Source organism: Mytilus californianus, unplaced genomic scaffold (genome assembly GCF_021869535.1).
Source record: "Mytilus californianus isolate M0D057914Y unplaced genomic scaffold, xbMytCali1.0.p SCAF_2, whole genome shotgun sequence".
NCBI classification, from domain to species: Eukaryota; Metazoa; Mollusca; class Bivalvia; order Mytilida; family Mytilidae; genus Mytilus; species Mytilus californianus.
Window position 1 is genome coordinate 130,518,716 of NW_026262668.1, and position 24,172 is coordinate 130,542,887.

Below are 24,172 nucleotides of genomic sequence, written 5' to 3' on the forward strand. Positions count from 1 at the left end.
ATACTCTCTATGTTATTATATGCAAAACAAAACAAAAGTCAGGACACTCCAGCTGTATAAAAAAATGTGAGAAAAAGTGAACTTTGTTTCATTGAGGTGCGATGGAATTTATTTTTGGTAAAAAATATTAAGTAGTTTCAGTTATAGAAGTAGCAAGAATTGTACTTATTAACATAGATTTTTTTTTTCATAAATTAAAACATAACTTAAGTGTTTCTCGTTTCTCCTTTTTTATATAGATTAGACCGTTGGCTTTCCTGTTTGAATAGTTTAAAACTAGTCATTTTTGGTGCCTATATAGTTTGCTGTTCGGTGTGAGCCAAGGCTCCGTGTTGGAGGCCGTACTTTTACCTATAATGGTTTACTTTTACAAATTGTGAATTGGATGGAGAGTTGTATCATTGGCACTCATACCACATCTTCTTATATCTAATTAATGTGTATTGCTTCACCGTTATGAACACTTATTGACCTATAATATATCCTGTCGATACTTAAATTTTGGCATTGCACAATGTCAAAATTTTGCAGACTGTTTATGACGTCTTTTCACTTATTCCTTTGTGTGTGTCCTGACTGATATTTTTGTCTGGTAAGATTGATATTTATGTCTGATAGAAACTGATATTGTGCATTTTATCTTTTTTATTTTTTATTTTGTGCTTCGTGTTATTCTGACAAGTCAAACCTTTACCAACTGATTTTTACAGTGTGTATAGTTGTTAAACCACTGTCCCAGGTCAAAAAGAAGTATGTGTGTTTAGAAATTTTAGAACAGGCACGTTATTTATATGGCTGTCCCCGGTCAGGTGCCTTTAAAACAGTAATGGGCGTTGATTGCTGCATGCAATATATGATTTTTGTTTATAGTATGAGCATTAATCAGTTGTCTTGTTTTGAATTTGTTTGTTTGTATTGGTAGTAATTTTATCATGTGTGGTGCTAGAGTTTTTTATCGATTGTTGACGGCCGTACTCTTCGTTTCTATTTAAATTTCACATGCGCTCTTGAACAAATTTATTTCATACATTGGCCCCTTCCGTAATGTAGATAAAACATGGTCAAGATAGTATTATCATCTTATGGAAATACGAACATTGATTGTGGTTCATATAGTGATCTTCAATGAAATTGTAGGCAAAATTCATTTGCTGTTTCATGGCTATGTAAATAAAGGCAACAGTAGTATACCGCTATTCGAAATTCATAAATCGATTGAGAAAAAAACAAATCCGAGTTACAAACTAAAACTGAGGGAAACACATCAAATATAAGAGGAGAACAACGACACAACAGAAACTCAACACAAAAAAGCAACACACACAGAAACGAACTTTGATATAACAATGGCCATTTTTCTGACTTGGTACAGGACATTTTAAGAAAAAATGGTGGATTGAACCTGGTTTTGTGGTTATCCAAACCTCCCGCTTTTATGGCAATGTTAAATATAATATTAAAATGACAAGATTACATGACAGGACTACAATACAAATAAATGGGAGAACATACAGGACATAGAAAATACACAAATAATAGCTATCAAAAGGTACCAGGCTTATAATTTAATACGCCAGACGCGCGTTTCGTCTACATAAGACCCATCAGTGACGCTCAGATAAAAAAAAATTCGAAAGCCAAAACAAATACAAAGTAGAAGAGCATTGAGGACCAAAAGTTCCAAAAAAGTTGTGCCAAATATGGCTAAGGTTATATGCCTGTGATATAGTATTTAGAATAATTCATACTTTTACAAACAGTAAATTTATAAAAATGACTATATAATAGATATACATGTTAACACCGATGTGGTGACTAACTACAGAATAAAAACGAATACATAATACAGACTAAATCAGCACATAAAAAAGGCACAGCCGAACAACGTATTATATGTTAGCCGAAGAAATCAACGCACAATGTGACGTCACATTTAAATTTCTATAAATTTCCAAAAATTAGGATAGAGTTCAAGATTAGGTTGTTATACTGACATGACATGTATCAATAACAATGAAAATTACAATACTTATTAATAAAGTTGTGGTAGTAATTAGATAATTAATTGTATTATCAAGATATGTCGGTATTTCTTCTAAATCAAACTGTAAACCAAATACATCGTATAAATTTAGTTGACCCAAACTAAAATCCTATAAATGAACTGGGTGATTAATTATCTTTCCGTAACACACGAATAGAACAGAAAAAAATAAGATTTACAACTACAAACGATAAGACATTTAACAAAATCCGATGAGAATAAAAAATATAACATCAAAACTAAAAACATGGATTTTGGATAGAAAAATACCGTGACACGTCTTAAAGCTATGCGAATTCACACTCAGCAAAACAGTCACAAACGGGAATAAGTCACGTTCGGTACTTAAAAGACCAAACGACGTAATGGCAAACCACAATCTAACACGTGGTAAAAATGTCCTTAGTTAGTTTGGACAAAGACACATCGTATGAATCAACCAATTCGTGATGGTGTCCATAAAATTTACGGAGTGTCATTTTCAATCTGTCCTCCTCATAACTTTGTTGGAGCAGTTTCTGCGTTGAGGGCACACTTCTGTATATGAAGTCCGTATAGTGTGAACATGCACGAGCATAACGTATCAACTGAGATATGTAAACACCATACGAAGGGGCAGCGGGTATGTTACTGCTGAGAAATAGGAAATTGATAATTGGGAAGTTGAAATCGTCCCGTTTATCATAGATTTTCGTGTGAAGTCGTCCATCTGTGTCAATATTGAGGAAAAGATCAAGGTATGAAGCAGTCCTTCTAGTATCAGTAGTATCCTTAATTTCAAGTTCACTGGGATATATGAGATGTAAGTATTGGCTGAAATATGGGTTATTCAATGATAGGACATCATCAATACATCTGAAAGTAAAATTAAAGAATTTCGCAAGATTTTTTTCTTTTTGTCTTTTAGAAGATTCTGAATGAATTCTGCTTCATACGAGTACAAAAACAAATCGGCCAATAGGGGTGCACAATTAGTACCCATTGGAATACCGACTGTCTGTTGAAATATCAATCATCCAAACTCAACAAATATATTGTCGATCAAAAAGTCCAGCATTTTGATAATATTATCTTCAGTATATTTTCTGGTAGATTCAGTGTGGTTCTTCACAAATTATAATTATTTTAACTCAAAACAAGAAATTTGTATCTACGATTCCCATTTTTATAGAAAAAGCTCTGTTTAATGAGATGGTGAAGTCGATCTTTCAACTGAGCTTGGGGAATAGTAGTGTAAAGCGTAAAAAAATCAAAAGCCTTTATGTTGCTGCAAAATTTCAAAGATTGTGATCGAAGATTAAGCAGTAGATCTTTCGAATTTTTGAGAATCCACATCTGGTTAACACCTCTGGTAGAATATATCTCATCACAATATTTTTGAAACCCATCTTTAACTGTAGGAAGAATACTAGTCAGTACTTAAGAAAAATGTTTAGTCGAACATTTTGATGACCCAGCTATGTATCGTTCTTTGTATAGAGTTTTATGAAGTTTTGGTATCCAGTATACTAACGTTAAATTTTTTCTTCGTTTTCTTTGATGTTGATACCAAAAGAAAGAAGGACAGATTTGTGATTTTGTAAAATTTCATCCTTGGTAAATGATGTTAAAGAATATGTAGGATTACCAGTTGTTCTATTTATTCCAAGCTCTGTTGTGAGACATTGCAAATAATGGTTTTTATATATGAAGACAATATTATTGGAGGCTTTATCTGCTGGAACAATGACATATTTGTCATGCAAAGAGGATAAAGCATCCACAACCTCCGGATTCTTGAAAGGGTTAGTTAGTAACTCATGTGCTCATAGTATATCGTAGTTTCTGAATGCGCTTCTGAATGCATGATCGAATATCTTTGATCCATTCAGACAAAGTGTCCAGTTCTGGTTCGTCTGGTTCGCGCTTTACCCATTTTCTTGCATAGTCCTCAACTGCATCCATCAGTAACCTGAAGTTCTTTTTCCAGTTGATGGGTTGGGAAATTCTTTATTTTGGTCCCTTGGCTAACAACTCTCTTAGTTGTTCATTGGTAACGATGGCAAGGTCGCCAGTAATAACATGACCAGCTGGACTATAATTGTATTGCGACGATGCACATGAACAATGTGATTGCCGTTGACCTCGTTCAATATTTTTTATATTATCGGCATGAACAAGTCTGTTGGTTTTCTGTCTGGGTGAAGTTACTTTTTAGCATTCGTATCATGCAATTGTTAAAGGTGTTATACATTTTCTGCCTTTCTTTAACTATATTCGAAAATTATTAATTGATGTAGAAGTCTATAACTTTGTCTGTTATGAAAATTAAGTCAAAACATATATATGTATATGAAAATACAAATAAGTGGTACCATAGCAATTGAACAACTATCTACAAGAGATCAAGAAAAAAAAAGTAGTGAACATCTACATGTATGTAACTCTATAAAAAGAATTGTTATATAGGACGGATAATTCTTTATCTTTTTTTACATAAATATGTAAGTGTGTTTAATATATCAAACTGCAGTTTTATTCCAAGTATTACCATATATCGTTTGATGGTTGATCAAATATTAAAAGTATAAAGTTAAATAAAGATGCAAACAGAAGCTGTAATAATGAGAACCTCTGTAAAGGTGTAAAGTTTTGCAAATTACAATGCAAAAAAGGTTCAGGGGGAATGGGTCGTACCTCTATAATCATTGCATTAAGGATTCAAAATGTATGACAATATACATTTGATATGATAAAAGCGTATCATATCATGGTTCAACCAACCATTTTATCTTAAAATGTCCTGTACCAAGGCAGGAATATGGCAGTTGTTATCAAACAGTTCGTTTCTATGTATGTTGGCGTTTGTTTTTGTTGCACTTCAGTGTTCCTATTGTTCCTTTTTTTCCCTCTTATAGTTGATGTTTTTCCCTTGGTTTAAGTTTGTAACCCGGATTTGTTTTCTCGCAATCGATTTATGACTTTTGAACAGCGGTATACTTCTGTTGCCTTTATTTATCCCCTATTTTATGCATTGCTTTTGTGAAACAGAAATGAGATTAGTTTAAAACCAAAGAAAGGATAACAAGAATTACCGATAACTTTGGACAGGGTAACATATTTCATAAACAAACAACACACAACTCCTACACGTTAATGTTACCTTTCTTTTTCTTTTTCCTTGCAGTTAATGGAGACAAAGACAAGAATGTTGTGCTGATCGTCATTCTGTCAGTTATTTTGACTATCACTATAATTATAGTCTCATTCGTAGCTCTCGTTGTATGTTTTAAACAAGGTTAACTTAAATGCAATTCGCTGGCCAAGTCTAATGAAACACATGATAATCTGTCAACGGTCTCAAGATCAGTGCAGGAAGCACCAAGGAATGAAACGACGTCGGTCAAAAACAATGCTTTGAATGATTCGATTAGAATGCACTCAACAAACATTCAACATCAACACAAGCTTCCAAAAATTGGTGAAAGTATACCAGAAACGGAAAACAAACTGTTCGGAATTGATCTTCCAACTGGGCGTGCTAATGCCTTGCCACCCTTAAACACAACACTTCCATAACATAACATTATCGTATCATCAACAAAAGAACGTTTCCTAAAATGATACCTTAAAACTACGTTTTATTGATTGAAAACGAATATAACTCCACTTGTTACAGTTTATACTAGTTTTTTAATAGTTATGAACATCATGACAACTTAACTGAACAACATGATGTTGTAAAAAAATACTTAATGTCAAAACAACGAAAAGCTGCATGTGCAGGAAAATCAGAAAAATATCTTATTTTACAGAAACAGAAAATTACTATGAACTGCAACCTTTTCTGTGTGGAAAAAGTAATTCCCTTTCAATTTTATAAAACTTCTTTTTGAGAGCTTTAGTTTGATTTTATTTAATTTTTGTGGTTTCTTTTTTCTTTTTGTATACAGTCACTTTAATTTTTACATGTTGTATCTGTTTGTGTGTGTGTGTGTGGTTTTTTTTTCGAACAATTCCTTAAACACGTGTTTTTGGTCGATTGTTTTGATAAATGTCTGTCATCTTTGTTTTATAACATGCTGATGCGGCGTAAAGCAATCACCAATCAATAAATTAATTTGTTTTATACATTTCTTTGCGTAGTATATGATAAATTATGCTACCTAATTCTTACACGATTTATCCTTTTCCTGACCTGTTGATTATTTTTATTTAATCAACGTGTGGTTTGTTTGGTCTCAGTTCTTTATTGGTCAAAATTCGATTATGACGTCTTATTGTCTTGCTTTCCTCTGAATTTCCTATTGTGAAGTCATGAAAAAAGGCGATCATGCCTGATGACATCAAAAAGAAAAAAAGAAATCTTTTTGCAGATCATTCAAAAGGAAGGATTGAATTTGTCTGCATTTCGTTTAAAAATCACTAGAGAAACAGATTCCACACCCAAATCTTGTGCAATACGATATTTATCCACTCTCGACAGTTAGATTTTAAATATTTATAACGCTCGGAGACCCTCGCGTTTTAAATTTGAAAATTAAACTGTCTCGAGTGGATAAATATCGTATCACACATCACACTCGATACAGCGGTAGACTCTATATGTGTAATTCAATTTTTACTATTGTGAGTGCGCGTGTATGTGTGTGTGTGTGTGTGTGTGGAAAAGGGGGTAGAGGGTATGTTGGAACAAATCCTTAAGCAAGTTTTTGATCCGATTGTTTTGATAAATGGCTTTCATCTTCGTTTAATATCTTAAGACGAACTGGACATATATTTGCTAAGTACATGATTGGTGTATAACGCCACTCTCAGCACAAAACCAGGTTCAACCCAACATTTTTTTCTTAAAATGTCCTGTACCAAGTCAGGAAAATGGCCATTGTTATATTATAGTTCGTTTCTGTGTGTGTTACATTTTAATGTTGTGTTTTTGTTGTGTCGTTGTTCTCCTCTTATATTTGATGCGTTTCCCTCAGTTTTAGTTTGTAACCCGGATTTGTTTTTATCTCTATCGATTTATGAGTTTTGAACAGCGGTATACTACTGTTGCTTTTATATAGTCATTTTATAAAATTTACTGTTTGCAAAATTATAAATTATTCTATATAATAAGGATGTTCTTGTCCCAGGCAGAAAACCCTGGCCGTGTTAGGCGCAACATTTTGGAAGTTTTGGTCCTCGGTGCTCTTCAGCATTGTACTTTTTTTTTTAGCTTTCAAACTTTTTTCATCTGAGCGTCACTGGTTGGTCTTGTGTGGACGAGACGCACGTCTGGCGTATTGAATTTTAAGCCTAGTACCTTTTGTTAGCTATTATTCTTGTGTTTCTTTGTCCTATATGTTCTCGCATTTATTTGTATTGTTGTCCTGTCATGTGATGTTGTCGTTTTGGTGTTGTGTTTGACGTTGCCATAAAAGCGGGAGGTTTGGCATGCCACAAAACCAGGTTCAACCCACCATTTTTGTCTTAAAATGTCCTGTACCAAGTCAGGAAAATGGCCATTGTTATATTATAGTTCGTTTCTGTGTGTGTTACATTTTAATGTTGTGTTTTTGTTGTGTCGTTGTTCTACTCTTATATTTGATGCGTTTCGAACAGCGGTATACTACTATTGCCTTTATTTGTGCTATTTCGTGCGGTCAGTTTTTTATTGGTAGATGAAGGTGCAGTACCAAGAGAGAATTACCGACCTCCGGTAGGAAAACTAACAAACCTAGTCAATTCAACTTGAGTCGACCGCACCTATCACGTGCGGGATGCAAAATAAAAGTGTCAATCTAATTACAATACAGATTTCAGATTTCGTTATCCTCATTTATACGAGCATGCGATTTAACTAGACCTGAATATCAACCAGATTGCATTAGTGTTGAGAGGCTAGTAATACAGTAATTCATGATCTATGGGGAACTTGGTCGACACATACTGGATATTTTTGGCAAATTTCGAATTATTAGTTATTTGGAAAAGCTTGAAAACGAAGAAGAAAAGAAACTTCATGTCATCCTAAACAAGTGAAGACACAGACTTGTGATGTTCGATCACGAATTCTAATAACTTTGAAAATAATTTGTGCAGGGATGGATTCTTGCGGGTGCAAGCAGGTGCATATGCCACTCCAAAATATAAAATACGGTTGTGTTGTCTGGTTGGTGAATGTGGACACTGTTTCACTATTTGAAATAATTATACCGCAGACACATCAGGAAGTCATAAAACATTAATAAAGAAGGTTAAAGTTAACATGACTGATGTAGTTCTGCAAATATGTTGCAAATTTTATTTTGTAATGCCTAGACTCCCAAGACCAAATTGAAATTTAAAAGATTTAAATACAAATTACATTTTTTTTAATTAAATAAAATTGTACCAAAGCTGTTAAAACTATAGAAATAAAAATGAAATGAATGATATGATAGCAGCCTAAAAGTTACAAATAATGAATTTGAATAAGAAATACAATGTAAGCATTATTCTACATTAATGTGAAATAAACTTTAAGATTTTGTATTTTCAAGCTAATAGATTGCCACCGTGAAAAATAAATATGCACTGCATAGGAAATTCACACAAAAATGAAATGCTCATATTAATACAAAGTGTGATGCAAGCCAAATGTCTATAAAAGTAGATGTAAAAGAGTGTTCATTTGTTTAAATGTTGTTTGAAACATGTTTATTAAAGGGGGCATTTCTAACCTTTTGTTGTAGGGTGAGAAGCTGGACATTCAGTACCTAAACCGTTTCATATATTTTGAATATTAAAAACATAGACCTTTAGCTTTATTTCTATTTAAACCATTGCCTGAATTGTTTTATATTTCGTTTGTTTCTGCATATCATATTTGTTTTTCGTTTTTTTTGTTGTTTTGTACAGATATCTGGCCGTTCGTTTTCTCATTTAAAATTTAACGTTTTGTTTCGAGACCTTTAAATCTTGCTATACATTATGGGTATTGTTCATCGTTGTAGGTCGTACGGTGACCTATAGTTGCTAACGTATACATCATTTGGTCTCTGGTGGATAGTTATCTCTCCGGCAAGCATACCACATCTGCTTATTTCATAAAAACAGCCATATAACGAAGTATTTTTGCAATGTTCCCGTCAACAGTGATGAGAGGTCTTAACTTGAAATAAGTTTTAGCATTTAATGATGATAAACTAGTAATAAAACTTGATTTTGTCAACCATTTACAAAATGTATAAGATGCTTTTGAGAGGTTTAGCCAGTTTAATTGAAAAACAAAAGTGTGCGCCATTCAAAACAGAAATGATCAGTGCTGATAGCAAAACACTATTCAGATTGGAGAACAACACCTTGAACCCGTATCAACGTTGTCAAGAACTTCTTGCACCCATGATGTTCAAAAATACTTGGGATTTGATAATGTCCATATAAATTGCATACACAATTATGTTCAAATTTTAGCGCCTCTCTTTGCAATAATGGTGAGAAACCGTTGAATTAGAAAAACGCAATAAAGACGATGAAACAAAATTTTGCAATGCATCCGTTCTTACTATACCAGAAAGACCAATTTCTTTTTGTCACAAAGACTTGTGCTTATTCAACAGGAAAACAGCTTCTCCAGGTACATGACGGACTGGAGAAAGTCATAGCATACGGTAGTTTTATTCTTACTCTCTGCCATCATAATTATAGCTCTACGCACAAGTAAGTGTTAGTTGTAGTAGAAGTTACTCGTCAATTAAGCCATTACCTGTCAGGTCGACCATTTATAGTTAGCACTTATAGTTTAACCTGGCTGTTATGTTTTAAAGATCCCAAAGGACAGCGTGTCCGGTTGATTAAATATTAAAGTCAGTACGACCTGATGCTTTAAACATCATCATGGTAAAAAGCACAACAGATGGAAACAAATTTCTACGAAGTCGACGAAACTGTCTATAAGAAATCTAACAAAATTCGTCAATCGCACTTTTACACTTTTTGAAATTTTGTGCAAATTGTAAGTCTGTAGAAGAAGCAAATTCTGCGAATTTTAGTTAATTGAAAATATGTACACCTTTAACAATCAATTACACAAAATGATCAGAAAAGTTTTGTTTCAAAATGGAATCGATAAGATTATAACAACAGATAAAATATTTGTTGAAAGGGGAAGTATTAAAGAAATAATATTTTTGGTCATTTTAAAACTGATCCAGCTACCCGGAATATGATCTCCATGGATGCATAGGGAGAGTCCTCATGGCAGCAGAAACCCGGAGTTCATAAGGAGAACGTGACAGAGGCCAAATGCTTTTCGTTTATTTTTTGCGATACATCAGACAGTTGTTTTTTTCTCGTTTGAAATGTTTCACGTTTTGTCATGTCTAGGCCTTTTAATGTGACCTACCGAATTAGACTTTTTACCGGGTTGGTACTAACATGAGCAACACGACGGGTGCCACATTTGGAGCAGGATTTGATTACCCTTTCGGAGCACCTGAGAACACTCCCAGTTTCGTGTTGCTCAGTCTCTAGTTTTCTATGTTGTTTTTTTGTGTACTATTGTTTGTCTGTTGGTCTTTTTCTTTCTTATCCATGGCATTGTCAGTTTTTTTTTCGACTTATGAGTTTGAATGTCCCTCTGATATCTTTGGCCTCTCTTTTATAGCTGACTACGCCTTTTAAGCAGAACGGTGACCTGTAGTTGCTATAATTCATGTCATTTAGACTTTGGTCACTGACAATCATACCACATTCCGTACTTTATATTATTGGTCAAGCCTTAGGATAATACCAGTCCCGTTCAATCGATGTTCTTTGTATTATCAAATATTGCTGGTTGCAGTCATTGAAAACAAACTTGCAGATTTTAAGAATAAGACCAGGTCAAATTGTGGATGTTTTCTGATGTCTGATGTAGGTCATAGCGTCCAGTACTTGCTGACCTCCCTCATAATCTTTCCCGGTTATCGAACGACCGTGATGATTGGAATGGCTAGAATTACGAAAAGAGGAATTAATGGTCTAGATATACAGTATGTTGTAGTATCCGTTTATATCGGAGTCATTTGTATGGTGGCTGTGAAACACACAGGGCTGTATTTGCACCCTGCGTTCATTGTTCGAATATTAAAACTTATACATTTACGTTTTATGTTTGATTCAGCCATGTGATAACTCCTGATGTTAAAATTGTACAGGTTCCTAATACAGGAGACCTAATGAAACCAACGATGTGTTATTTAAAATGAGCTGCAGAAAGAATATATACAACTATGTTATCAACTACTGCCAACGTTTAAATTTTGAAAAATATAACAAAAATACCATACTCCAAAAGTAAATTCAAAAAGGGGAAGTCCATAACCAAACTGACAAATTTAAACGTTAGCAACCAACGGAACGAGTAGAAAACAACTGTCATATACCTGACATTCATTGTCGGAAGAAAAAATGGTGGGTTAAACCTGGTTTTATAGCTAGCTTAATCTCCCAATTGTATGACAGTTGTTTATAGTTCCGTTATATTGACAATATTTGGTGAGCAATCCAAAAAGACACAATAGGTCAATGTGACAATAACTAGGATCAAACAGCTAAAACTGTGTAAAAACACATCACAGACATTCAACACAATTGACCAAATGATTTATAAAAGATAGTAATCTTAGTAGTTGTTAGAACATACCATATATAGTATACACTTTCTTTATTAAGTACAAATGAAGTAAAATATAAATACAAGGGAAAACAATATGGGAACAACATGTAAAAACATCATACTCTTGTGTTCTTTTCAAAATAATAAGAAAAGATATGTCGGACAGCTACTAGACTTTAAAGAGACATTAACTGTAAAAGCCATGTTCACTGATTTAATTCAAATTCTTACGTTGGAATTTTATGATGCTAAGTTGTATGTTCAAATTATAAAAAGTGAAAACGATGCACGAATCAGTATTTCGTGCGTATTTCGACTAGAAGCAATCTAATAATCTCGTCAGATGACCCCCGAAGAATGCCGACAGTCGTATACCCACATATAAACATAAATATGAATATACGATCGAGCACGTGCAATCGTCCAACGACGATTTTTCTATATCTGTTTGATTTCAAGTTATAGGTGAAAAGTATATTTATATTATCGTTCTACCTATATAACAATGATATTTTGCGGGTCGTATCAGTCATCGAAATGAATATTCCTGGTGTCCAACTGTTTCACTGTGCAATTTTGAATTTCTTTTCTTTTCAATATATTGACTTGCTGAACACATGCGCAACCAATCTCCAGTAAATGTTAAATTAAAGTTTGCATGAATACGGTACGGAATTATTGAATTTTTGGTCTTTTTTGTAGCTAATGCCCATTTAAATGTACACTTGCATATAGTTCCTTTGTGATCAAAATTCATAAAATATTAGTTTAACTATATGAATCAATGTTACTAATTATAAGATACCAGGTTAAATCCACCATTTTCTACATAAGAAAATGCCTGTACCAAGTCAGAAATTTGACAGTTGTTATCCATTCGTTTGATGTGTTTGAGCTTTTGATTTTGCCATTTGATTGAGGACTTTCCGGCTTGAATTTTCCTCGGAGTTCGTTATTTTAGTTTTTTTACCTTTTAAGCAGTTAATAAAAAATATATGGAAGTATATTATCCTTATCTTGCGTAAGTAATTGGATAAAAATTTGATACAAGCTTCGTATTGATTACACTTTTTTTCGAGTACTATTGTTTCTTTTTTTCCTAATTCATTTGCCTCAACAACAATGTAGCTGGGTAAGCCACTAAACGAACTTTAATTATTTTCTGACCACAGTTTATACGTTACTCTTGTATTACGTAATTGAATAGGCCCATTACATGCATTATTTTACAACTAAATACACAAATTTTTATCTCAGTAATATTTGAGATGGTTGATATACGGGTATAGAAATGAAATAAATAATTATTGTTCTTATATTTCTTTTTAGTCTAGGTTATGCAGAATAAAACTATTTGTTCCATTATAGTATTTTTTTAGATTTTAGAAATACATTTGAACATGTGGTTGATTATCTTTATCGAAATGCAGTTGGCATTTTGTTTCTTTTTATCATCCCAAATATATGAATGGCTTATTGATCTCTGGAAGAAAAGCAAGCACCAATCACTGTTTCTTTTAGCAACAAAAAATGATGAATTTCATTCCAATACTATGCTTCACGTAGAAACTCCCGTTTACACGAAATAGACAAATCAATCTTTCTTAATTGATTTTTAAAATATCCGACTTCAATCTTTGTCGACCCGGTACCTACTTATTTGATGTACTTTTTAGTTTTGTTCTGAACATGCACGAAGTATTCACTACTTAACGTCTAGCTATGTACAGTCTATTAATCATATTAGATAGGTATGTTTATTGTGTACCATTACTAAACAAAGTATTTTACCTGTGTGTTTTTAATGTTTATGCACTCGTGTGGAGAGGTTACCCTTTATCATAAATACAAGGAAGTTATTATCGTGAAAAGAATGAAATATACAATATTAGCCAAGTATATTGTATTTCTATTACTTTACTGCTAAGAAAGCCTCACACAAGTCCACATTATTGTCGACATTAGCATACAAGAAAACATACCGTACCTCTATTAAGATATTAACCCTTCTTGAACAATCAGTGGGAAAATATAATTCTTGCATGTTAGGACGTTAGCAAATAAAATCTTAACGTACCGTCAAGCCAGACGACCGAAGACCTGATAATTACAGTTTGATGTTTTAATTTAAATATTATGAAATTGATTTTTGTTTTCATTAGATACACTATTCATTTAAACTATTCTGTGCATATTGTAGCCCTTCTTGAGTTTCCGTTAAAACACATATTGCCATCTGCATATAATAATGATGCTTGTTTAACATCGCCTACTATAATTAGTTGAGAAAATATATATTCATTATTTATCATTTGATCATGGTTGGTACCTTTCTCAGATATGTAGATAAACAAAAATTCCGATTTTAAAGGCATGTAAAAGAGGGACGAAAGATACCAGAGGGACAGTCAAACTCATAGATCGAAAACAAACTGACAACGCCATGGCCAAAAATAAAAAGACAAACAGACAAATAATAGTAATCGATTATAATATGTGTGGTGTACAGTGTAAATGACTATTAGAAAAAAATCCTTCCACCAAACTTTTAAAATGTAACTTTCCTAGAAATTACAATAAGAACAGCCGACAATTAAAATAAATACACTTTAGTGATTATTATGTTTTGTGAGCTTATTTGAAATAAGGTCAAGAGAAGGACAATACGAGGTTATAGAAATTATTATATTGAACACTGATAATATTCATTTAAAGTCTCTCATTTTATAGTTAATGGTAATCAACCCAACACAAGTTAAACATACACAGTCGTATTTATCAACTCTAAATGCCAATTTGAAATTACTTTATGATAAAATTTATAAAAAACCGTACCTTTGTAGCATAAATGATTGATTGGAGATTTAAATCATGCAGGAAAAATATACCATTTATTTGTTTTCGCTAAGAAACAGGACGAAAGTTTGGCGAGTCTTATTTCTTCCAATTTTTTTTAGCTCTTACAAAACATTTTAAATTTTGTTTTGTTTTGTAATTTACGAATGTTGTTTATAACCTGGGACTTTTTACTTTCTACAGTGTGTTAAATTTTGTTTTCTTACAATAACAATTATCACTGAAGTTTGTTTAATGTTTTGTTATGTTTATTTAGTTGATAATAATCTTAATTGTAATAAAGATAATTCTGCCAAGCAATGGTCACATAAATTATTATAAAATAGTAGTTTGTACGCTAATTATGTACCATAACACACAAAATTATTTTACCTGTATGATTTTTTAAAATGATGTCATTGCCTATAGTTCATGTTCAAATATTTTATTGTCAATTAAAGACGCCTATTACTGGCAGAATAATCATTTTAAATTTGGTAAAACTATTACTATGATTACCGTGATTTCATTTCAATTAAATCTATGAACTAAATGAAAAGAAAAGTAAAATACTCAATAATGTATATTTATATAAATACTGTATGTTAAATGAATATATGTACAAGGAAGTAATAACAAAAATAAGAACAGTTAACCTTATGTTTATGTGACAGTTTCAAAGAAATCAACAGAAGTCTTTATAAAATTCAATTGACTAGAACATATCTATATTGGAGTCAATCATAATGATATGAGTATGTTTAATATTAAACATGATGATAAAATCCTGAGTCCACTACTATCCCAATAGCTTTACGATTGCGCCAATTATTTGCAATGGACGACAAGTCAATTTGTTATCTTATATAAAATTATAGTTTACTTCGATAAACATAATGAATAACATGAAACGAGAAAAATCCATCATTTTCACGCGAAGTGAAATCATTTTGTCAAATGTTAATCTTGAACTTCATCCAAATTAGATGTTGATTACATTACGAACAGACATTTTCTTGAATGTTTTTAAAGGTTCATCAGAAGGAATTGACCTTTATGTAAAATATATCCGTGTTTACCCAAAAAAAAAATAAAATAAAAGTACATATAAATCTGTGCATCTGGAAAAGTTATAAAGCAAGACAGGATCTTGGTCAATAAATGTAAATGCATTATATCTTGGATGTTTTATTTTGATATTAGCTTTCTAATTTTGAAATTCAAATTACGTTTATTTCTTCTGAAATAAGTTTTATTTTATATATTCTTGTATTATCACTTACTTCTAGAACACAGTTTCTTCTTATATTGTCATTTATTTTGTTAGCATTATTTATATTATTCTTTATTGGGATTACATGGGAGGTGTCCGTTATTTTATTCTGTGGTTTACATGTTGTTATGTATTCTTATAATATTTATCTATGTATTTCTCTGTACTGAGGGTTCTTGTGTTTGTTTATACTATATTCCTCTCACGAAATGTCGTCATTATAGCGGTATTTTTAACATTGTCATATAAGCGAGAGGTTTGGCTAGCCATTAAACCAGGTGCAACCCACCCTTCTTTCTTACAATGGATTGTATCAAGTCAGCAATATGGCAGTTGTCATCTACAGACCGTTTCTATGTATGTCGGCGTTTGCTTTTGTTGTAGTTCAGTTTTTCAATGTTTCAATGTTTCTGTTGTTCCGTTAATTTCCTCTTATAATTTATATGTTTCCCTCGGTTTTAGTTTCTTACCCGGATTTGTTTTTGCTTTATTTGATTATGACTATTGAACAGATGTATACTACTGTTGCGTTTATTTACTTCAAGAATACAATAGGTACTAGAATGAGTTAGATCTTTTTTTTTTGTTTTGTATTTTTTTTGCATTATCACTTACGTTTCTGTTTAATTTGTGTTTTTTTTTCTTTGCATAATAAATCCTAGAATACAAAATCGAATTTCCACTTTTGCTGATCCTGTGTTGAGTCACCAATTTCTACTAGAATACTAAAATTAAACTTCAATTTCTTCTGGTCTTATTGTGTGTTGTTTGCATTATCACTGACTTCCAGAAAACTTGAATGTGTTTCTGGTTATTCTAGTCTGCTGGTATATTCTTTGCGTCATCTCGTACACCTAGAATGCTAGAACGAGTTTCACTTTCAGATAATCTTGTGGCATACTCATTAATAATAGCTAATTGCTCTAAATATACAAAATTGCGTTTTAGTTTATTCAAGTCTTCCGGTATATTGTTTGCGTTATCACTTATTCCTTGAATACTAGAACAAATTTAGTTGCTGCAAGTCTTCTGGTGTATTCTTTGAATTATCACTTACTCCTTGATTACTAAAATAAATTTAAGTAGCTGCTAGTCCTCTGTTGTATCCTTTGCATTATCCCTTTCTCCTTGAATACTAGAACAAATTTTTGTTTATGCTAGAACTGGTGTATTCTTTGCGTTATCACTTACTCCTTGAATACTAGAACAAATTTAAATTGCTGCTAGTCTTCTTATCTATTCTTTGCATTACCACTTACTCCTTGAATACAAAAAAAGTTTTAGCTTCTGCTGGTGGTGTAGTGTATTTGTTCAAATTTCACTTACTTCTAGAATACAAAAAAGAGTTTCAGTTGACGCCAATCTTTCTGTTTGTCTTAATAACGTACTGCTTGCATTATCACTGACCTGTAGAAAACTTGAATGTGTTTCGTGTTATTTTCTGGTTATCACTGACTTTTAGAAAACTTGCATGCGTTTTCCGTTTACTTCTGGTATGTTGTTTGCATTATCACTTACTTCTAAAATACATGAATGAGTATAACTTTCTACTACTCTTATGTATTCTTTGCATTATCATTTATTTATAGAATACAAGAACGAATTTTAGTTTCTGTATGTCTTGATGTGAATTATTTTGCATCATCACGTACTCCTAGAATACTAGAACAAGTTCAAGCTTTTGTTAGTGTTCTGTCGTGTTCCTTGCAATATCACTTACACTTAAAATGCATAAGCGAATTGCAATTTTTAATAGTATTAGTGATTATTACTTCAAGCTTTAAGGTACCAGTCTGATTTAACTGTCTCCGTGCAGATATGAATGTTCTTATTCTCGATAATAACAGTGTGATTTTTGAATTTGAATATTATGAAATTGATTTTTGTTTATTCACATCAAGTTTTCATTAGGAACACTATTCATTTAAACTATTCTGTGCATATTGTTGCCCTTCTTGAGTTTCCGTTCAAACAAATAATGCCATCTGCATATAATAATGATGCTTGTTTAACATCGCCTACTATAATTAGTTGAGAAAATATATTTTCATTATTTATCATTTGATCATGGCTAGTACCTTACTCAGATCTAGATAAACCAGAATTGCGATTTTAAAGGCATTTCATCGATTGAAAGATATGTGGTGTACAGTGTAAAAGACTTTTAGAAAAAAAATCCTTCCACCAACCTTTTAAAATGTAATTTTCCTAGAGATGACAATAAGAACAGCCAATAATTAAAATAAATACACTTCCTCATAGTATAGTTCCTTTTTATATTGAATTAATAACATTGCATCCGCATTTGGATTTAATATAATTTCGTCTATACATGCATTGTAAAGCAAATCATTGTCCTATAAAAGAATATACACAAGAATAAACTTTCACGATTAGTGAATATTATGTTTTGTGCTCTTTTATAAAATACATGTAATGTCCAGAGAAGGACATTTTGAGGATATAGATATTAATATCTTGGACACTGATAATATTAATTTAACGTATCTTATTTGATAGTTTATAGTAATCAGACCAACCCAAGTTTAATATACACATATCGTATAGATAAAATACTAGCTTTACAAAATTTTTTCAGTTATAAATAAAACAAAAATGTTTGTACACTGCAGACAAGAATTATTTGTTTCAGCTTAACGGTTATTCACATACTTTTCATTTACAAATATTTCAAAGAAATTCAGAAAGAGTCATTATTTCACGGAGGTGGAGTCTTACGCGTGAATATATTTTGATTAGAAACTTTTTCATGAACAGTATTCTACAGTTAATTATTGTCAATGGTAGTATTTTGCAGTTAAGTAATTTCATTTGACGCACTTCACGGAGGACGCTATTTTATAATGAAAAATGGTCCTGGACAGTATTACACAGCATTTACATATAAAATACATATTGTTTGCTGACAATATTGTGTATGAAAATTGATCCAGAGGACAATATCTCGTGGGGACATACTTTGCACAATAGAAATCTATCTACTGATTGTTCAAGACGGATTAAAGCTCAATGGAGCTATGTTTTCATGAATACTAATGTCGTCTATTTATTCCCCAATCGACATTTGTGCGGACTGTATAATCTGCTTCTTGTGCAAGCGAATGGTTAGATTCAAATCATTATTTACATTTCTCAGCAGTAACATACACTCTGCTCCGTCGTATGGTGTTTACATATTTCAATTGACACGTTATGCTCGTGCATGTTCACACTATACTGACTTCATATACAGGACTGTGCTCCTTACGCAGAAACTGCTCCAACAGAATAATGAGGAGGAAAGACTAAAAATGACACCATTCATCAGCAGTAACATACCCTCTGCTCCGTCGTATCGTGTTTACATATCTCAATTGATACGTTATGCTCGTGCATGTTCACACTATACTGATTTCATATACAGGAGTGTGTCCTTACGCAGAAACTGCTCCAACAGAGTTATGAGGAGGAACGATTAAAAATGACACTCCGTAAATTTTATGGACACCATCACGAATTGGTTGATCTATGCGATGTGTCTGTGTCTAAACTTACTAATTACATTTTTAACAAGTCTTAGATTGTGGTTTAACATCTATGTCGTCTGTCTGCTAAGTACCGAACGTGACCTATTCCCGAATATGACTGTTATACCGAGTGTAAGTGTCTCGGTATTTTGTACATCCAACATTCATGTATTTATTTTTGACGTTTCTGTTGGATAATGTGTTATGTCTTATCGTTTGTAGTCAAAAACAATTATAAAATTGCCTTTCAATACCATCATTGTCATGAAAATTTTTTGGACTGGAATTGTGAAAATAATTGTACAAAGTTCGAGATAGCATGTTCGTTACGTAAGTGCGCCACTGTTTGTGATGCATGTTGTGTCGACTATTATATTATTTGTTTGTGCGTTTCTCTGTGATTAGTGTTCTTGTGTGTGTGTGTGCTGTATTACTGTCACGTAATGTTGTCGTTTTAGCGATATTTTTTTAACATTTTCATATACTGTTTAAATTTTTGTTTCTCGTTGCGGTCCGCGTTGAAGTCATATCGATTTCATTTAAAATCAATACAACGGTTGGCATTAAACAAACTGTTTACATTTACATTGTATCATAGATCAAATTTATTTGTTCAGTGTATGTTCACTGGTATTAATATGTCTTTTGATTGAGTTAAGTTAAGCCATTTCAATTGATATTTTATAGTGTGGGTTTTTATGTTGTGATGTTACACTATTGTTTCAGAAAAGGGTGAAGGTTTGGTACCATTAAAACGTTTAAACCCGTGGCAATTGTTTGCACATATCCTAAGTCAGGAATCTGATGTTCAGTAGTTGTCCTTTGTTAATGTGGTTCATAAGTGTTTCTCGTTTCTCGTTTTTTTATATAGATTAGACCGTTGGTTTTCCAGTTTGAACGGTTTTACAATAGTAATTTCTGGGACCCTTTATAGCTTGCTGTTCGGTGTGAGCCAAGGCTCCGAGTTGACGACCGTACTTTGACCTATGATGGTTTACTTTTAAAAATTTTGACTTGGATGGAGAGTTGTCTCATTGGCACTCATACCACATCTTCTTATATCTATGTACGTTTGTAGAGTAAATGATTTATTGGAGGATTAAATCAATTGAAGATGATTGCGGGAAAATATATCATGTATTTGTTTTCGAAAAAAAAAAGGAGAAAAAGTTCAGCAAGTCTCCTTTCTCCGATTTTTTTAGCTCTTACAAAATTTAAAAAAAATGTTTTGTTTTGCAATTTACGAATGTTGTATATAACCTGGGACTATTTACTTTCTTCCGTTTGTTCAATTTAGTTTTCTTACAATAACAATTATCACTGATGTTATATTAATGTTTTGTTATGTTTATTGAGTTGATAATAATCTTAATTGTAATAAAGATAATTCTGCACAGCAATGGTCATATAAATTACCATAAAATACCATTTTGTACGCTAGTTATGTACCATAACACACAACATAATTTTACCTGAGTGACTTTTTTTAAAATAATGTCACTGCCTATAGTTCATGTTCAAATAGTTTATTGTCAATTAAAGATGCCCATTACTGGCGGAGTTATCAAGTTAGATTTGGTACAAATGATAACAATGATTTGATTTCTATTAATTCTATGAATAAAACGAAAAGAAAAGTAAAAGACTCAATAATTTACATTAATATAATTACTATGTTAAATGAATATATGTACAAGGAAGTAATAACAAAAAATAAGAAAGGTTAACCTTATGTATATATGACAGGGTCAAAGCAATCAACAGAAGTGTTTATAAAATTCAATTGACTAGAACATGTTTATGTCAATCATAATGATATGAGTATGTTAAATATTAGACACGATGATAAAATCCTGTGTCCTCTACTCTCCCACCAGCGTTACGATTCCGTCCAATTAGTCGCATTGGACGAAAAGTCACTTTGTTATCTGATATAATATTATAATTCACTTCGATAAACATAATGAATAACATGAAATGAGAAATATCCATCACTTTTACGCGAAGAGACAATTATTATCTCAAAGTTGAAATCTTTTCCTCAAATGTTAATCTTGAACTTCATCCAAATAAAATGTAAAATTACATTACGAACAGACATTTTCTTGAATGTTTTCTAATGGTTCATCAGAAGGAATTGACTTTTATGTAAAATATATCCGTGTTTACACAAAAAAATTAAAAGTACAGACAAATCTGTGCATCTGGAAAACTTTTAAGGCAACACAGGATCTTAATCAATAAATGTAAATGCATTTTATCTGGGACATTTTATTTTGAAATTCAAATTACGTATCTTTCTTCTGAAATAAGTTTAATTTAATATTTTTTGTATTATCACTTACTTCTAGAATACAAGAACTTAGTTTCAGTTTCTTCTGATATTGTCATATATAATTGTTTGCATTATTTGTATTATCATTTACTGGGATTACATGGGAGGTGTCCGTTTTTATTCTGCGGTTAACATGTTGTTATGTACTATTATAATATTTATTTATGTATTTCTCTGTGCTGAGTGTTCTTGTGTTTGTTTGTACTGTATTCCTCTCACGAAGTGTTGTCTTTTTAGCGATATTTTTAACATTGCCATATAAGCGGGAAGTTTAGCATAAAATCAGGTTCAACCCACCATTTTTCTTAAAATGTCCAGTATCAAGTCAGGAATATGACAGTTTTTATCTACAGTCCGTTTCTATGTATGTTGGCGTTTGTTTTTGTTGTATAACAGTGTTTCAATATTTCTGTTGTTCCATTATTTTCCTCTTATAATTTATGTGTTTCCCTCGGTTTTAGTTTGTTACCCGGATTTGTTTTTGCTTAATCGAATTATGACTATTAAACAGCGATATACTACTGTTGCCTCTATCTACTTTAAGAATACATTAAAAACTATAATGAGTTGCAACTTTTGCGTGTATTGTATTTTCTTTCCATTATCATTTACTTCTAGAATACTAATACGAAATCATGTTTTGCAGTTTTTAGGCATTTTCTTTGAATTATCACCGATCAAACCTTGAATGTGTTTCGTGTTTTTTCTGGTTATTATAGTCTTCTGTATATATTTTGCATCATCACTTATTTCTAGAATACAAGAATGAGTTTTAGTTTCCGCTAGTCGTATGTACTCTTTGAATTATCACTTATTTCTAGAATACAAGAACGAGTTTTGATTATTGCTTCTGGCTTATTCTTTAAATTATCACATATTTACAGAGTACTAGAACGATTTTCAGTTTCTGCCAGTGTAATTGTGTACTGACTGCATTATCACTGACTTCTAGAAATCTTGCATGCGTTTCCAGTTATCTTAAGCTTCTGTATATTGTTAACATTATCACTTATTTTTAAAATACAAAAAGGGGTTTTAGTTTCTGCTTGTCGTATGTACTCCTTGCATTATCACTTATTTCTAGAATACAAGAACGAGCTTTGATTTTTGCTTCTTGTTTAATATTTGAATTATCACTTTCTTCAAGAGTACTAGAACGATTTTCAGTTTCTCCTAGTGTAATTATGTACTGATTGCCTTTTCACTGACTTTTAGAAAACTTGCATGCGTTTTCCGTTTTTTTTAGTCTTCTGGTATATTGTTTGCATTATCATTTACTTCCCAAGTGATGTCTCTATGAGATGAAACACAGACATCATAAATGGGATCCAGTACGTTAACAAATTAACATATCTATGAATATTAATATTATCTATCAATTCACCATTTTCTACATAAGAAAATGCCTGTACCAAGTCAGGAATATGACAGTTGTTATCCATTCGTTTGATGTGTTTGAACTTATGATTTTGCCATTTTGATTGGGGACTTTCCTTTTTGAATTTTCCTCGGAGTTCAGTTATTTTGTGATTTTACTTTTATATATTTCCCCAAAAAAGGCGTGGTTTGAGTAACAGCTGTATTTACAAACTGCAACCTATAATTTGATTAGGAAATATTGTCATGGACAGTGTTCTACAGTTTAATATTGTCATGGGTAGTATTTTATAGTTAAGTAATATCATTGACAACATTTCACGGAGGACGCTATTTCATAATGAAAAATGGTCCTAGACAGTATTACACAGGATTTTCATATAAAATACATGTTGTAAGCGGAAACATATTTTGTATGAAAACTGGTCCAGAGGACAATATCTCATAGGGGACATACTTAGTACATTACAAATCTACCCACTGATTGTTCAAGACGGATTAAGAGCTCAATGGAGCTATTCCTCATTGAGGTCCGCGTTGAAGTGATGTCGATTTCATATAAAATCAATGCAACGGTTGGCATTCAACAACTGTACGTTTTTAGCGTAAATGATTCATTGTAAGATTAAATCAATATTAGCACTCGTTGCCACTCATACCACATCTTCTTATTTCTATAGATCATTGCGGGAAAATATATCATTTATTTGTTTTCGCTACGAAACAAGTTCGGCGAGTTTCATTTCATCAAGTTTTTTTTTAGATCTTACAATACTCAAAATTTAGTTTTTTCTTACAATTAACGAATATTGTATATAAACTGGGACTATTTACTTTCTTGGTGTAATACATTTTATTTTCTTACAATAACAACTATCATTGATGTTTGTTTGATGTTTTGTTATGTTTATTAAGTTGATAATAATCTTAATAAAGATGATTCGGCTCAGCAATGGTCACATCAATAATCATAAAATAGTATCTTGTACGCTAACTTTGTACGATAACTCACAAACTAATTTTACCTGAGTGATTTTTTAAAAATGATGTCATTTCCTATATGTTAAATGAATATATGTAAAAGGAAGTTATAACAAAAAATAAGAAAAGTTAACCTTATGTGTATGTGGCAGTTTCAAAGTACTCAACAGAAGTCTTCATAAAAGTCCACTGACTAGAT